The following is a 15,274-nucleotide window of genomic DNA, read 5'->3' as shown; positions in this document are numbered from 1 at the left end:
ACGATGCTTTATTTAAAGTTAAGATGTCTTTATTTATACACAATTTATTTCCAAAACATTAAATCTGCGTAAAAAAAAAGTCCCTCCGTCCCACCTGGCAGTGGACAAGGCGGACACGGAGTGACCCTCGATCACGACAGGTATTCCTCCGACCAAGCCGCGTGGTCAGTAAGGAAGTTAGTCACACTCATGTTAAAGAAAAGACCGAACAACAAAAAAACGTGTGCCGCATTTCACAGAACCCGGAAAACTGTAATACGTATCTAACATGACTTAACTGGACCCTGTGTATTGCTACCTGCAGCCGTAATTATTATTATTATTATTATTATTAGTATTAGTATTAATAATATTAACTATATTATTATATATTGATTATTATTATTATTGTCATTATTATTATTATTAATAATAATAATAATAATAATAATAATAATAATAATAATAACAATTTCCTACTAAATGTTTCTGTAAACCTACAGAACACGTTCAAAAAATCTAACATTACTTTATTTTTTAATTGTATCCCTCCCTCCATCCCTCTATGGTTACTGCATTTATTTATTTAGCCTGTTATTAATTTATTTTCCCGTAGCCTACTTTTTCTTTTGACATGTAAATATATCTGTTAAACAAGTTTAATAAAAAATACACAAAAAAATGAATAACCTCTTCTCACTTCTCTCTCTCGCTCTCTGTCTCCATCACCTCGGTGCGTATGATGCTGCATAAGGCGTGTCGAGGCTCCGCCATCTGATCCTGCCTGAGGAGGGGAGGAGGAGGAGGATGCGGAGGAGGGGGAGGAGGAGGAGGAGGAGGAGGTGGTCCTGATCCTAAAAGAGTTCACCGGGACCCTCTCACATCACCACTCCCTCCCCCCGGCTCAGCTCAGCCTCACCCCCGGGCCAGGACGCAGCGTGGGCGGCGGGACAGGACCCGACGCGGCTTTAAGGAACAGCAGCCGATCAACACATTGATCCGTATTCAGAACCAAAGAAACAACCAATACACTCGGACCCACGAAGCAGAATAAATGGGAGCAGAGAGCTCAGCGCAGCGGGACCCGATGAGCCTGGAGGAGGAGGAGGGAGGTGCTGGAGGGGACACCCAGGACCTGCTGCGCTCCAAGGACCTGGACAGCGAGGTAGGTAGACATCCTCCGTCCTCAGTGCGTCAGTCATTCTGCAGGGTGCGCTCACTTTTTTTTTTTAGGCTGCTTTCTGCTGAGTAATGGTGGGGTGGGGGGGTGTCTGCATCCAGTCAGTACCCGCAGTAATAAACATTGTTTCCTCTGGTGTTAATTAACATTTCAATGAGCTTAAACACATGGTCCGGTACCTTTTTTTTTTTGAAACATGGGTTTCACATTTGATTTCACCCATAATCAAATTAACTTGCACTGGCTATTTACAATAGTGATAATGTAAACAATACAAAATCCCACGTGATTTGGTTTGAAATTATTATGCATTATTAATTTCAGTTCAGTTATTACAAATCAGTTATATCGTCAGATATACAGTATGAGAGTGTTTCTTAACCAATCATTCACCATCTGACTCAACATGACTCATCACAGCCGAGTAGAACCATGTCTACATGCATAGCAAACTCACACAACTTGCCATTTTTAGTCTACTATATTACTCACTATTTTCCATTTATTGCTTGTTTTTTTATGTTAAAATGTGTTTTTTTCTACTTGCTGTCTGTATTGCTGGATCCCAATGCTACACCATTGTCTTCCTTAAAGTACTATTAGGACTTTCCCTAGCGATGTGTAATGTAGTCTTTTATTTTTTATTTTTTATTTTTACCTTGATTACAATTAAACATGCTCATTCCTTTGTGGCAGGAATATATATATGTATATGTATATGTGTGTGTATATATATATATATATATATATATATATATATATATATACACATCATGGGACTCTTTGAGATAGGAAAGATAACAAAACCTTTTGTATCTTCTAAGCCTATACCGAAGCCAAGGAGAAAATTACTTTCTCCAGCGGTATCTCCAGTTATGGATTATTGCCTTCTCATGAATTGGCCCCGGACGTGTGACCGAATTTCTTGAAATGCCTCGCTAATGACCATGTAGATGTCAATGTAACTTATTGGATTTATTGGCATTTTTTTTATAGAAGGTCAGGGAAGGTCAGCGGGTCACACTTTGTGGCCCATCACCTTTTCCCGGAAGGGTCAGTGGAAAAAGGTCAATCGACACTGCTGCAAAGGCAATTCAGACTTGTGATGAAACCCTAGGACGAGGCGTTCGACCCGGCTTTGATCAAGGTTTAGTGAGTTGTTGCTTGGTTTCGTTGAAGGCTCCTCTTCGATCCTGCCGTCAGTGTGGAGGGGGGTGGTCATTGCTTTCAAGAGAGCTGACATCACAGAGGGTCTGTCAGAACAATGCCCTCGCAACACTTTGAGTCGTGTTTTATCGGAATGTAACACGCGATACACCTCAAAACCACTCGTTCGCCATGATGAATGTGTGCTGTGATTCCAGCGTGGCAGGCAGAGCGGTGGCAGTTCTGTGTGTATAGTCCCATGTTACGGCCTCATTCACAAGATGTTCCACCGTGTAGTAGGTGGTTCCTCACAATGACTCCACTGAGCTTTGTCTTCATCACTCGCCAAAACATCAAATATCTGGAAATTTGTTCAGAGATTTTGGAGCATTGACACACATCAATTTCATCGAGGCCATCAAACACAATTCTTGTTGGCAATTACAGTGGGGAATCAAGGAGGTCTAGCAAGACGTTTAACCCCTTATTCACTTTGGCATGTTGGATAAGGTCTAAGGTCTAAAGTCATGGGAAAATGATAATTCCAAGGCTGAAATTAGGTGTAATTAGTATTGTACCGTTCATAGCCGACGTATAGTACCTCATTAGCTAAACCATCAAAATGTTTTGAGAGGGCAAGTGTGGTTAAGATGTGCAAGATTGCTTTAGTTAGATAACCATTGACAGGGTGGTACTTCTAGCTTGGCATCAGCACTGGGCGTTATCCCCCCAGCCCCCACCAAATCGTGACAGAAGGCCATGTAATAGATGGACAGATGACATCACTTAGACATTGTATGAGTTCCAGTCTATGTCATGGGAAGTAGAGGTGAAAGAAAGCAGCTTGTGGCCCCTGCCCTCAAACCTCCATGCTGGAGTTGTTTGGGCCTACCTTCTTTCCTTGATATATGGGTAATAAACTTCCCCTTTACTTGACCGGGGAGTCTTAGAAATGCCTCCCCCCTTCTCCCCCCTTCCCTCCTCGGACCTCTCCCCTCCATTCCTCTCCGCCATAAGATCTGAAAGGTGGGTCAGGTTGGTGCTCTCTCTATTTAAGAGAAATTCTCTTATCATTCTTTATTTTCTGTCTTCTACTACTTTCTCTCACTCTCTCTATTCGTCCTCTCTCCCCTCTCCTCTATCCTTCCACCATCGTTTCCTTGTCCATTTCCCCTTTCCGGTGCTCAGGCAGGGCGGCAGCCCCAATGCATTGTTTTGCTACGTGCGTGCCGGAAGCCTCTGTTTAAAGTGAGGAAACCGCTCGTTCTGCACATACCCAAACACTCACACACACCCAGAAAGAAAGCTAAACAAACCAACCGCAGTTCACTTGTTCGCTATCCCTTTCTTTCTATATTGTAAAATGGTGAACGCTATTTGTTTGCTATGTTTTGAGATGCATTTCTGTAATTTTAAACATGTCATTTTTTGTTGAATGCTTTCATTGACAAACAGGACAAATGATCAGAACAAGCCATGAACACCAATAGAACACCAACAACAAAGACATTGGCTTTATTAGCATATTGACATGGAGACACTTTTCTATCATATTCGTAGTATACTTTGCAGATGACAGTATTATTTTCTAGAGTGAGGCATAAAACATCGTACCAAATGGCTGACGTGCTTGATAGTCCCATTACATGGTGAGCAAGCGATGGGTTTGGAAAGCAGCCCTAATGTATGTCACATGCACCGCAGGAGCCACCGTGATGACAGGTGACTCCCAACATCCTGTTATGTAACATAATGGAACCTGATAAAGACTCTTACGTTCCTGGATAATGAGCCTCGACTGATCAGATGCTGCCATGACACTGATTATCCTGTTTAGCCAGCGATGGGGAGGAGTGGAGAAGTGGGGGTAGGGGGGCAAACAGAGGAACCATTGAGGATGAGACGAGATCAGGGTTGTGTGTGGGTGTGGGTGATGGGGTTGGGGTGGGGGATAGGCCTGGGGCCCCCGTGTGCACCAGCCCAAAAACAGGAAGGAACCGACATGGGCTAGAGAGACAGAGAGAGAGAAAGAGAGAGAGAGAGAGAGAGAGAGAGAGAGAGAGAGAGAGAGAGAGAGAGAGAGAGAGAGAGAGAGAGAGAGAGAGAGAGAGGGGCCAAAGTGAGATAAAGGGAGATGAATCGGCCAATTGTCGTCCGTCCGTCCCGCCGACCCCCCAATCACCCTGCCTCACCCAACTTTGAAAAGACAATGATGACAGAGGTTTGGTGAAAATGGACTCAGGTTAAAAAAATAAAAACTGCCTCCCCCAATGTGTGTGTGTGTATAAGTTCCCTCCTCGGTCGCCATTTTTCCCCATACATGGCAATGAAAGACCCCCTGTTTTGTTTTGCTGAGGTGGTCTTGTACTGTAACATGTAAATTATATTGCAGTGACACGGCCTCACAAGCACCAGTCCACGTAATTGCCGTGACGCTTATCTCCGTCAACCACCAGAAACAAAGTTTTCGCACAGTTAATTTCTTGTTTAAGTCACAGAACGTATAGTAGTTTGAGTAACATGTTTCAAAAGCTCAGCCAACAACAATCGAGTTGGCGATAGGCGAAATGTACATCCAGAATGTACGTCATGTAACTGCATATGAACAGCAATAGCCGATACTTACTCCTAATATTCCCATACAATGATTATTATCATTGTATGGAAATGTGATGTATACTGCAATTAAAACAGACTTTAACTATGATGTAGGTGATGTTTTAGCAGTAAGAATCTAAAAGCATGGACAGCCAGCCTCCTTGGAACGGTTTCCTTTTCATAGAGACTCATTTGAATAACAGATTTTTTTTGCCTGAACTGTTAATACTAATGTTTGGAAGCTAAACATTCCACAGCAAAAACCTTTGAAGGTGACCTATTATGCTTTTCCTTATTTTCTGTCAAATTTATAATGTTACAATGTTGGATGATGTTAAGCATGGCCAAAGTGTCAAATAATGAGGTAAACCAATGATAAATTAGTCAATTCTAAATTGATGATTTATATCACAAAATTCATTGTAACAGTCACCAACATGCCCAGTTATGCAGTTGGAAAGTTTCTGAAAGACCATAAAATGTAACTTAGTTGATATGTTCCTATACTGCATAATTTTTTCTTTTTAAACAGGACATGCATAGCTCATCTTTATTGTCACACACACACCACGACACATCCATTACGGCCAACACACACACACACACACACACACACACACACACACACACACACACACACACATGCAGATGGAGGCTGTGAAATGTCTTTTCCGCATTTATCCCATCAAAGCTTCCTCCGGGTGGCAGGCCAGGGAGACAGCTCACAATACAGCGCCCGGGGACCAATTTCAATGATATGATGCATGATGTGTTCATATACTGCATGATGTGTTTCAATACTGCGTGATGTGTTCCTATACTGTATGAAGTGTTCTCATACTGCATGATGTGTTCATATACTGCATGATGTGTTTCAATACTGTATGAAGTGTTCCTATACTGTATGAAGTGTCCTCATACTGCATGATGTGTTCATATACTGCATGATGTGTTTCAATACTGTATGAAGTGTTCCTATACTGCATGATGTGTTACTATACTGCATGATGTGTTCCTATACTACATGATGTGTTCCTATACTGCATGATGTATTCCAATACTACTGATGATACTACCTTATGATTCTGAGTAGAGTTTACTCAAACGAGTGTAACAGTTTTGTTTATTCCGACCGTGATGGAGACCGACTGGGGAAGTTTCTCGCCGCTTATTTGTTTGTCCATTTCGCCGCCGTTTAAACTCCGGTCGCTCAGTTCTCCTTCCAGCTCCCTTAAAACAATAAGAAGAATAGACTGTTGTATTGGGCTAAGTGGGGAAAAAGACAAAAGCTCTTTTGTTCCTCTCACCCCACTGTCTCTACAAATTAGGGTTCACTCTTGAGTAGTTGACCTAGCGGGATAATGAGAATCCTAAAATGGCATCAATTTAAAAAAATAAGTTATATAAACGAGAGAGACAAAAAGGCAATCAAGATGTTATTGAATTCATTTGGCTGTATTTCTGGTCTGGATGAGGAGCGTCTGGGACAGAAGGACTCTGTTTTTTCCCACTTTTCCCAGTTGTTTTGCATTCATCCCAGTTTGGATCCATTCATAATAAGTTCTGTTATATTAATGATTAAGATTGTGCTGCGTCACCGTAACTACTACTAGTTTAAAAGTCTGTTATCATTTCATCACATTGATGTCTGAAGGGCTTTGGAAAGAACCAGAAAGAATCTCATTGGGTTCGCCACAAAATCACCACAACAATGAGCATCATAGCTATATTTTTTTTAAGTTTAAAAAATATAATTGATAAAATAATTGATATACAATATATGAATAATCTGTGTATTGTTCTAAATGTGCTTACTTACTTTGCCCACAATGGACTCACTAGTTAGCATCGTGCTAATTCTTGATAACTTTGTTGCTAGATGTGTGCATATTATTTCTATTTTATTTCATGGTACTTCTTATCCCTTTCTTGACTTGCAGTATTTTTTGCGGCAGTGTTATCTTATCATAACAACATCAAGATTACAATGCATTTTTACAATGTTGTGTACAAACGTATTAGGACGAGCGCTAACTAACCAAGTAATTGTTTAACTTCTGGTACACATAGTTTACAGTGTGAGGGGTTGTTTTTCAAAAATTTGTCACACCCATTTGCAACTTTTTTATCGATGCTAATAAAATCAAATTCACTTACTGTAAACCAACAGCAGGTCAGACGGTCAGTCTGCGGCAGATAGGGAAGATAACACATTTTCTTATGTTGTGGTGTCATGTGTTAGTGGTTTGGGCGTGTACAAACACAGGAGGGAGAGCGGGTCGTCCTGTAATCAGAGGGTTCCTGGTTCGATCGCCGGCTCCTCCTGGCAGCTTGAGCATGACGCTGGACCCTTTAACTGCTCTCGTTGAGCAGGTGTGAACGCCGCCGCTGTGGTTGCAAGATTATAAAAAGGTTAGATTAGAAGAGATTAAGATGAGAAAAGCGCTATATTGCGTTAAATCGAATTGAAATGTTTGCTTCCACTGGTATGATTTAATTTGGATGATGCATAATAGTGGATTCAATTACACTGGGCTCATACACACACACACACACACACACACACACACACACACACACACACACACACACACACACACACACACACACACACACACACACACACACACACACACACACACACACACACACATATGCCAAGTATCCCAGCATGCACCTATAACCACAAACCTTTTCTTTCATATCATTTTTTAACACACCTCTTCTTTTCTGTATTACGAACTGCAGCCTTTGGGTGTGTAGTTGATGGCTATCTTGGACTTCCCGTCCTCAGCAATGCATGCTGGGATATGCTTGCTAGTGTAGCGTGCTGTGTTAGCATGCTATGATGTTCCGATATATAAATAGTGTGGCATGCCGGTACTTTTCGCCTGTATTATTGTATAGATATTTAAACATTTATTCATCCTGTGATGTATATCCCTCTGTATTTATATTATCTACCCACCGCTTGTGTTTTAGCTTATCCTGTTCATAGAATCACATTTTGTACTGTTTTTGTATATTTGGCTTTTTATTTTCATTTTGTTTGTTTGTTTGTTTCTTATTTTTTTGTTAAGATTTTTTTTGCTAATTGTCTGCACCTCGTATATAAAAAATGTAGTCGCCCAAATAAATAGATTCTGGATCAGATGGTTTTGGATGAACACTAATACTAGCATACTACTAATTAGTATGCTAGTATGGTGCCTCCATGGTGAGCCTCTGAGGAGCTTCGTCTCCTGATACTGATGATGATGATGATGATGATGATAATGATGATGATGGTGGTGGTGATGACGATGATGATTCTGATCATGATGATTCTGAGGATGATGATCATGATGACGGCGATGCTGATGATGGTGAGGCTGAGGACGATTATGATAAAGATGATGATTATGATGATTATGATGATGATGATGATGATGATGTTGCTGATGATGATGATGATGATGATGATGATGATGATGCCTCACAGAGCAGCCGAGATCCGGCTGGCGAGGCTCTTCTGCTTCACAGCCCCACTGGGAGTCTTTCACGATGCTGTGAAGCACAATCATTGGGATTGGAAACTGTGCCACAGCCGCGCCCCTTTCAAACGCTCCCAAGAACCAATAATGGCTATAATTTGGAATGTTATTCGTGAAATTATTACAAACCAGTTCAATGTTTCTCATATGAAGCAAAGGCCAGTGTTTGAAGTTTTGTTGTTTTTCATGCACACCATCATTTGATGGGCATGACTCATGAGTACTAAGGTTAAAATGTCTTTGCTCAAATTCATACTATTCATAATTATTTCCTTGTGACTCGTCTGATATGTAATGACTCCAATTACAGGCAGATCCACTTGCAAGCGTTAAAGTCACGCAGATGAATACGATGTATGGCCCAGTTTATGTTTTCCTGACCCTGGATTTTATTTATTATTGTTATCTTTAGGATTTCACCCATTTCAGATGTTTGTTGTTGTTGTGTTTGGGATGTTTGCGGCTTTTCTGGCAGTGAGCATAAGACTAATGATACGCATCAACAATAGCCTCTATTATCACACCGCTCTGTGGAAGACTTGGTGGTGGTCGATTAGTTTGCGATGATGACCGCCTGGCTGCACATTATCCCTGATTTACGACTTGACTTCCTTTTTAACGCGTTGTGCTGCTGTTGGGTCTATGAGGGGAAGTAATAGACTGGACGTTGTTGAGCCTGATCACCGCGTACTATTACAATCCCCATTCAGACGGGGATGTACGTAAGTATCAACACCCTTCTTTTTACCTCCGATACTCCCTCCCTCTCTTTCTCTGACTCCCTCCGTCACTGCAGCATTCTGCACCCAAAACACCAGCTCTTACCTCCATGATGTCACACAGCAGCATTCTAGACCTGCCCCCTCCCCACCCTTCTCCTTTCTATTTCTATCCCTCTCTTCTACCATTCCTCCTTTTTACTTGCACACCGTCACCGCCCCATGAAAGAGCCATCTTCTTCTCCGACTCCATCCCTCCCTCCCTCTCTCCCCTCGCTCGCTCCTGTATCTCGCACTCGCTCACCCTCTCTCTCTCTCCTCCCTCCCTCTCTCTTTCTTTCTTTCCCGCATCCATTCTTCATGAGCACAGTCCTGATGCAGCACTTTCCTGTTCTGTTGCGGGGCGCTGTGACGTCAGTGGCTTGAAATAGTGTGTGTGTGTGTGTGTGTGCGTGCGTGCAGTCATGTGCTTCATCACCAGTGCGTCCCTCACGCCGGTGGGAGGTTCGACCATGTCAAGGACGCACAGTGAATCACTGGTCAGCAGCAGCAGGACCAGATGCTGTGCTTTCCTGAGCTCCATCTACTCCCAGAGACTTAGATTTACTTTACTGATCCAACGCTCGCCCTGTACATTACATTTCCTCATCTGGACAGAGGACGGGACGGAGAGAACAGTCAAAAAATGACTGTTCTGAATACAGAAAGTGAGTTAGACAGCAATATAATACCCCCGCTTTTAAAACTCAGTGTTGAGCCCTGACTAACCCTAAAAAAAAACATAAAGTAATCAAATTTCTGACAGTGAAGGGGAACAAATCCACCTGATCTCCGTCAGCGTAACCGTCTATCGTCCCCCTTGGAAGGGAAGCATTTGTGTTCCGTAGAGTCGTGTCTTGTGTCCAGCGGATCAAGTGTTTCAGCTGTTTTGTGCATGTGGGATCAGTGAAAGTGTAGGAAACCGGTTGCTGGATAAGTGGAATTGAATTATATTATGACGATCTGGGTTCAGTTGTGCATTCCCTATAGTACGTCCTGCTTAATTTTTCCATTCACTTTCCTAACATTTGAAGGCTGCCGCGTGACTTCAACTAAACTGTGTTTTTCTTTTATTCTCGACTAAACCAGCGGGGGTTCCCAGATTTGGGTCCGCAGCCCCTATGGGTCCTCAAAGGAATTGCACGGGATCAGCAGCAAAATTATTATTCAATTTCTTTAATTTATGTTTATGTTTTACGTGTGTAAAAAAAAAATACATCTAAAATATTTTGAAATATATTTTGAACGTATGTTCACACTTTGAATGTGGAGTTTAATTTCCTGTAATTCCCTGTGGAACCTTATAAAGATGTGTTTTAATATGATGAAGAACTTTGAGAAATATGAATATTGTCTTTCTCTATATGAAGCTAAGTGTCCCAATGGGAGGACAGCACAGTGGGATTAGTGTGTCCATGGGGGGAACGTGATCCTCCTTGTGGCTGATGTCTCTCACATGTTTCCTCGTAACCCTGTTAAGAGATGAGCCAAACCCAAAGCGCTGAATTAAATACTAGACAAAAAGGGTTGTTAAGAAAGAAAGACTCTTTGTCAGCGATGACGCCTATTGACAGGACATAATCATTTTCCGGGGTGTGTTCTTCAGTCATCGCCACCGTTTGCTCATTGACCAAATCAACACAAGCACCCATGGCAGCTATCTAAATATGATTGGAGTACAAAAGAGATATATGAGGCAAATATTGTAAATGTAACATACATTGTAATGACACTGTAATAACTACATTCATATTAACATTCATACCATGAAATGCATCCGCACTGCCATGGCCTTTTTATTTTATTTCTCTTAATCAGGAGCATATAGCACTTTTTGCATATTCTATATACAGTATATTGCCTTCGGATTGACACGAGAGGGTTACCAGCCTTAAGACATATACAGGAGGTATTTAGGGATCATTATGGGGTGTATTATTTCAACTCAGCTGTTGTTGTTTGGCCCTTGGTGTTTGCCCTGTTGCCGTGTTGTTCAGATGGGGGGATGAGGGAGGGAGGGAGGGAGGTAGAGAGGGGGTATGTGTTGAAAAACAGACAGATTGTGTGAGGTATGGAGAGCTGAGCACTGATAGGTCGACGTAGGTCCAGCGACAGGTGTGTACACAATGTATACCTGCTAGAATCCATCCAAGTTTTTTTTCTCTCTCTCTCTCTCTCTCATTCCTTGATTTTCATGTTGTTCTTTTTGTTCTTCTCAATTCGATGTCCCCATTATCCTTTGGATGGTGTGGAGTGATGTTAACCGGACTAAACATCCATTTTTTTTTATATTATCATATGACATTAAATGACTATTCTAAAGATTGGACTGTATGATATTATATACATAGTAATTGGCTTTGAGAATTAAAAGAACGTTAGAAGATTATGTGATGAATGGGACTGTTGTGACTAAGGTTGTGAACTAATTAAGCTGAGGTTAAACTAATTAATTAATTCACACACACACACACACACACACACACACACACACACACACACACACACATACATACAATAGAATAATTTCAAATGTCACTTCAATTTATTCAAGTCCCAAACGCTAAACAACCAGAGTTGTTTTTATAAATCATAACGAAGAGTCAAAGTAATTGTTTTGCAAGTTTTTTTTAATTGAAACCTGAATATATTCTGCTGGAAAAACCGCATCCTGACACTAACCTGGTTTGCTTTTTAGTGCTCTATTAGATTACGCTCATGGTCAACCGGCAGTCTATTTCCATTTCAGGTTTAATTGCATCAGTTATCAGAGAACAGACTGATCAGATACCAAATCCACAACTAACAGCTTTACATTGGCTGGAAAACATATATTACACATGGACATTAACACACACACATACACACACACACATGCGCGCGCGCACACACACACACACACACACATACACACACACACACACACACACACACACACACACACACACACACACACACACACACACACACTCACACGCTGCTACCAGTATTGTAAGGATATGAATGGGAACTGTGTTAACTACATATTGGTGTTTTTGGCCACATAAGTGATCTCCCTATGTTTTGCAATATATTTTGGGATTCTAGCTTAAGGAATAGGAATAGTTTTTTTTGAGGTTATCCCTGTTTTGTACTCACTCCTCCTGTCCTCACTTAACGATGAGTTCCAAGATTCAAGATTCAAGATTCAAGATTTTTTATTTGTCACATACATATACATACTTTCATACATATATGCAGTGAAATGTAATGTTCCGTTCCTACGACCAGGTTGTGAAGCGAATTTTCGATAAGAGAGGACCCGTGTTATTTCACGGTAAGTGGGCGTAGTCATTGCGAACACTGGTGTGGTGAATACTGACAGACTGCTGGAATGATACTGAGACGGAGAATGGTGATGCGCGATCAGATGTATACAGTATATGTAGTGTATATAGTATTTATGGTATATATAGTATATATAGTGTATATATAGTATACTGTATATAGTATATATAGTGTATATAGTGTATATATAGTATATATACTATATATACCATAAATACTTTATACTTTATAATAACGTATAAGGTATATATAGTGTATATACTGTATATAGTGTATATAGTGTATATAGTATGTATAGTGTATATATAGTGTATATAGTATATAAAGGGTGATGCGCAATGAGATGCTTGACACTGAGACGCTATTGTACACAGTGTACAATACAGACTGATCAGAGAGCAGGTCGTAAGTCCGAACGAGTATAAAACTGGGATAAAGCCTTTGTGGACTCATGAGGAAAAGTTATGAGCACAAATATATGACATTAATTATGATTATAAAGACACAAAATATGTGTTGATGATCCTAGTCGCCCTAATATTAATGCTGGTGAGTATTTGTGTGTAATTGTCCTTTTAAGGACACGCGCACATGTACACATACACACACACACACACACACACAGACGCACGCACGCATGCACACAGACACGATTTTTCACTGACAAGTCAGGTCACAGGTTATGTGGAGTCATGTCAAGTCACTTTTTTTCCCAAGATACTGTCTGACAGTCTTACCTGCAGTATCCGCTCTTTATAAAGAGAAAGACAAAGTATTAGTACCTGTCCAATAATGATATTGTTGACCTATCTATCTAACCTTTTCAAAAAGTATTACAGTAAGTTTAATTTGTATTATAATTATTGATTTTCAGTGAAATAAATGTAATCAAACAAAAAACGAATAACTTTACAAAAGCTTATATATTTCTTAATTTCTTCTCAATCAAAAAATATTCCCTCCCCATCACTTTTAATCAGTGAAATACTGACAGCCAGACTACACATCAAACTTTGTGACATTGCGCCTCTGTCCGTCTGTCTGCCTGTTTTCACAATATCTCAAAAGGTTATGAACAGATTTGCAAAAATGTATTTCATTGATTGAAAATGATTGAAGGACATTTTCTTTAATCCAAAAGTCTGTGTATAGCCAGCAAATCATGGCAATGCCTTTCTCAGTCTGTGGCAGAACTACACCATCCCTTATTTACAACTTACAACTTTCTAAATCCCAACTTGTGTTTGATAAGGAAATGTCAAACTCCACTACGGCACCATTCATGGATAACTACAACATTTGTCCGTCTGCCACCGAACAGCGACAACATGAAGTGAGGGGGACTACAAAGCTCAACCAAAGTACAGTACCTTTTTGTTTGCCATTCAAGGTTTCAGTGGATAAAAGTTAACACAAACAAGTAATTCGAGTCATGTCTCAAGTCAAGTCACGAGTCTTTTACTTCCAAGTCCAAGTCGAATCTCAAGTCATTTGTTTTCTCTCAAGTCAAGTTGCAAGTGATCAAAACAGCGTCTCGAGTCCACATCACACAAAACAGGTATAGGTGGTTTATGGGTTCACTGAGGAAAAACCTTTAAAAACAACATTAGCTGGGATTACGAGATTTTACTAAAAATGTTGATCTCAAACCTTCCTGTCCATGTCACTCTTAAGTGAGTTTATATCTGTTCAAGAAATTCTAAGGCCTTTTTTACGAGGTGTTAACAAGTGCCATATGAGATGGCACCGGGGTAGCATGTCACTCCTTTTGTCCCAAGATTCTCTTGATTGTAACGTCGCCCAATGAAGTCGTGGTAAAACGAGATGCGTTTTAAAATCTACTCCTCCACTTCTCTGTTTCTACTCCCCTTCCTCTGGCTGTCCGTTCTATCGCCACACCCGTCTCAACCCACCCTCTTCGCCCTGGGACTCTTGCCACACCTTGGAGGTCAGAGGTCATGGGGGGGGGGGCCTTAACTGTCACGAACAAACTACGACCCCACAGGGAGCTTTAAGCCTTCTATCTCTCACTTGCTGTGGAGGTCTGTGTGTGTGTGTGTGTGTGAGTGTGTGAGTGTGTGTGTGTGTGTGTGTGTGTGTGTGTGTGTGTGTGTGTGTGTGTACATTGAAATGTATGTGTGGCAGTTTCACCTACCACGCGCCACCCAAGTGACGTTTTCAGGGGCCTCCGGCTCAGAGACACAGAAGACGTGGTTGTAGACACCAGTTTATTGTAGAGAGTGGGCCAGGTGGAATTATCCCAGGAGCAGATAGACATAATGTCATGACAGAAAATAAATAAATAAATAAAAATAAACAAACAAAAAAATAAATAAATATATATAATGCCTAGAACAGACTCTGGGTTGCTATGCCTGAAAAGGACAGACTCTGACCGAGGGTTCCTATACCTTAAAATATTAAAACGCCGGACTCTAAAACAGATTTTCTATAGCTTAAATCAACAAATGTCCAAAAAAATGAACTGGAGTGGCTGCAATCCCCGGAACATCAGGGTCAGGGTCTTCCTTCCCCCAGGACGACGACAGACTGCACACCTCCTCCCTCCCGGAGCGCGGGGCCTTGGGCTGTTGTGCTGGCTGGTGAAGGCGTGGCCGGACTTGGCTGTTGCGGGGGCTGCTTGGAGGGGTGGCCTGGCTGCTGGGCTGCTGGATGGTCCCGGCGGTGGCTGCTGGGCGGAGGAGCTAGCTGCAAGCGGTTACCTATGGTGGTTGCTGCGGCCGCGTCTCCCC

The 15,274-nt window shown here is 41.4% G+C and overlaps 1 protein-coding gene across 2 annotated transcripts in view; it reads left to right on the top strand.

The window, feature by feature from the left end:
* Positions 1–1,099: 1,099 nt before the first annotated feature.
* Positions 1,100–15,274, top strand: part of akap12b (A kinase (PRKA) anchor protein 12b) — a 45,328-nt gene continuing 31,153 nt past the window's right edge. For both annotated transcript variants that reach the window (XM_080024423.1, XM_080024422.1), the window contains exon 1: positions 1,100–1,144. The gene's annotated coding sequence lies outside the window, so the exon portion shown is untranslated. The remainder of the gene's footprint in view (positions 1,145–15,274) is intronic.

This window comes from Zeus faber (genome assembly GCF_960531495.2).
Source record: "Zeus faber genome assembly, chromosome: 2".
NCBI lineage: Eukaryota > Metazoa > Chordata > Actinopteri > Zeiformes > Zeidae > Zeus > Zeus faber.
The sequence above is the reverse complement of the archived record's forward strand: the minus strand, read 5'-3'. Positions and strand labels throughout refer to the sequence as shown.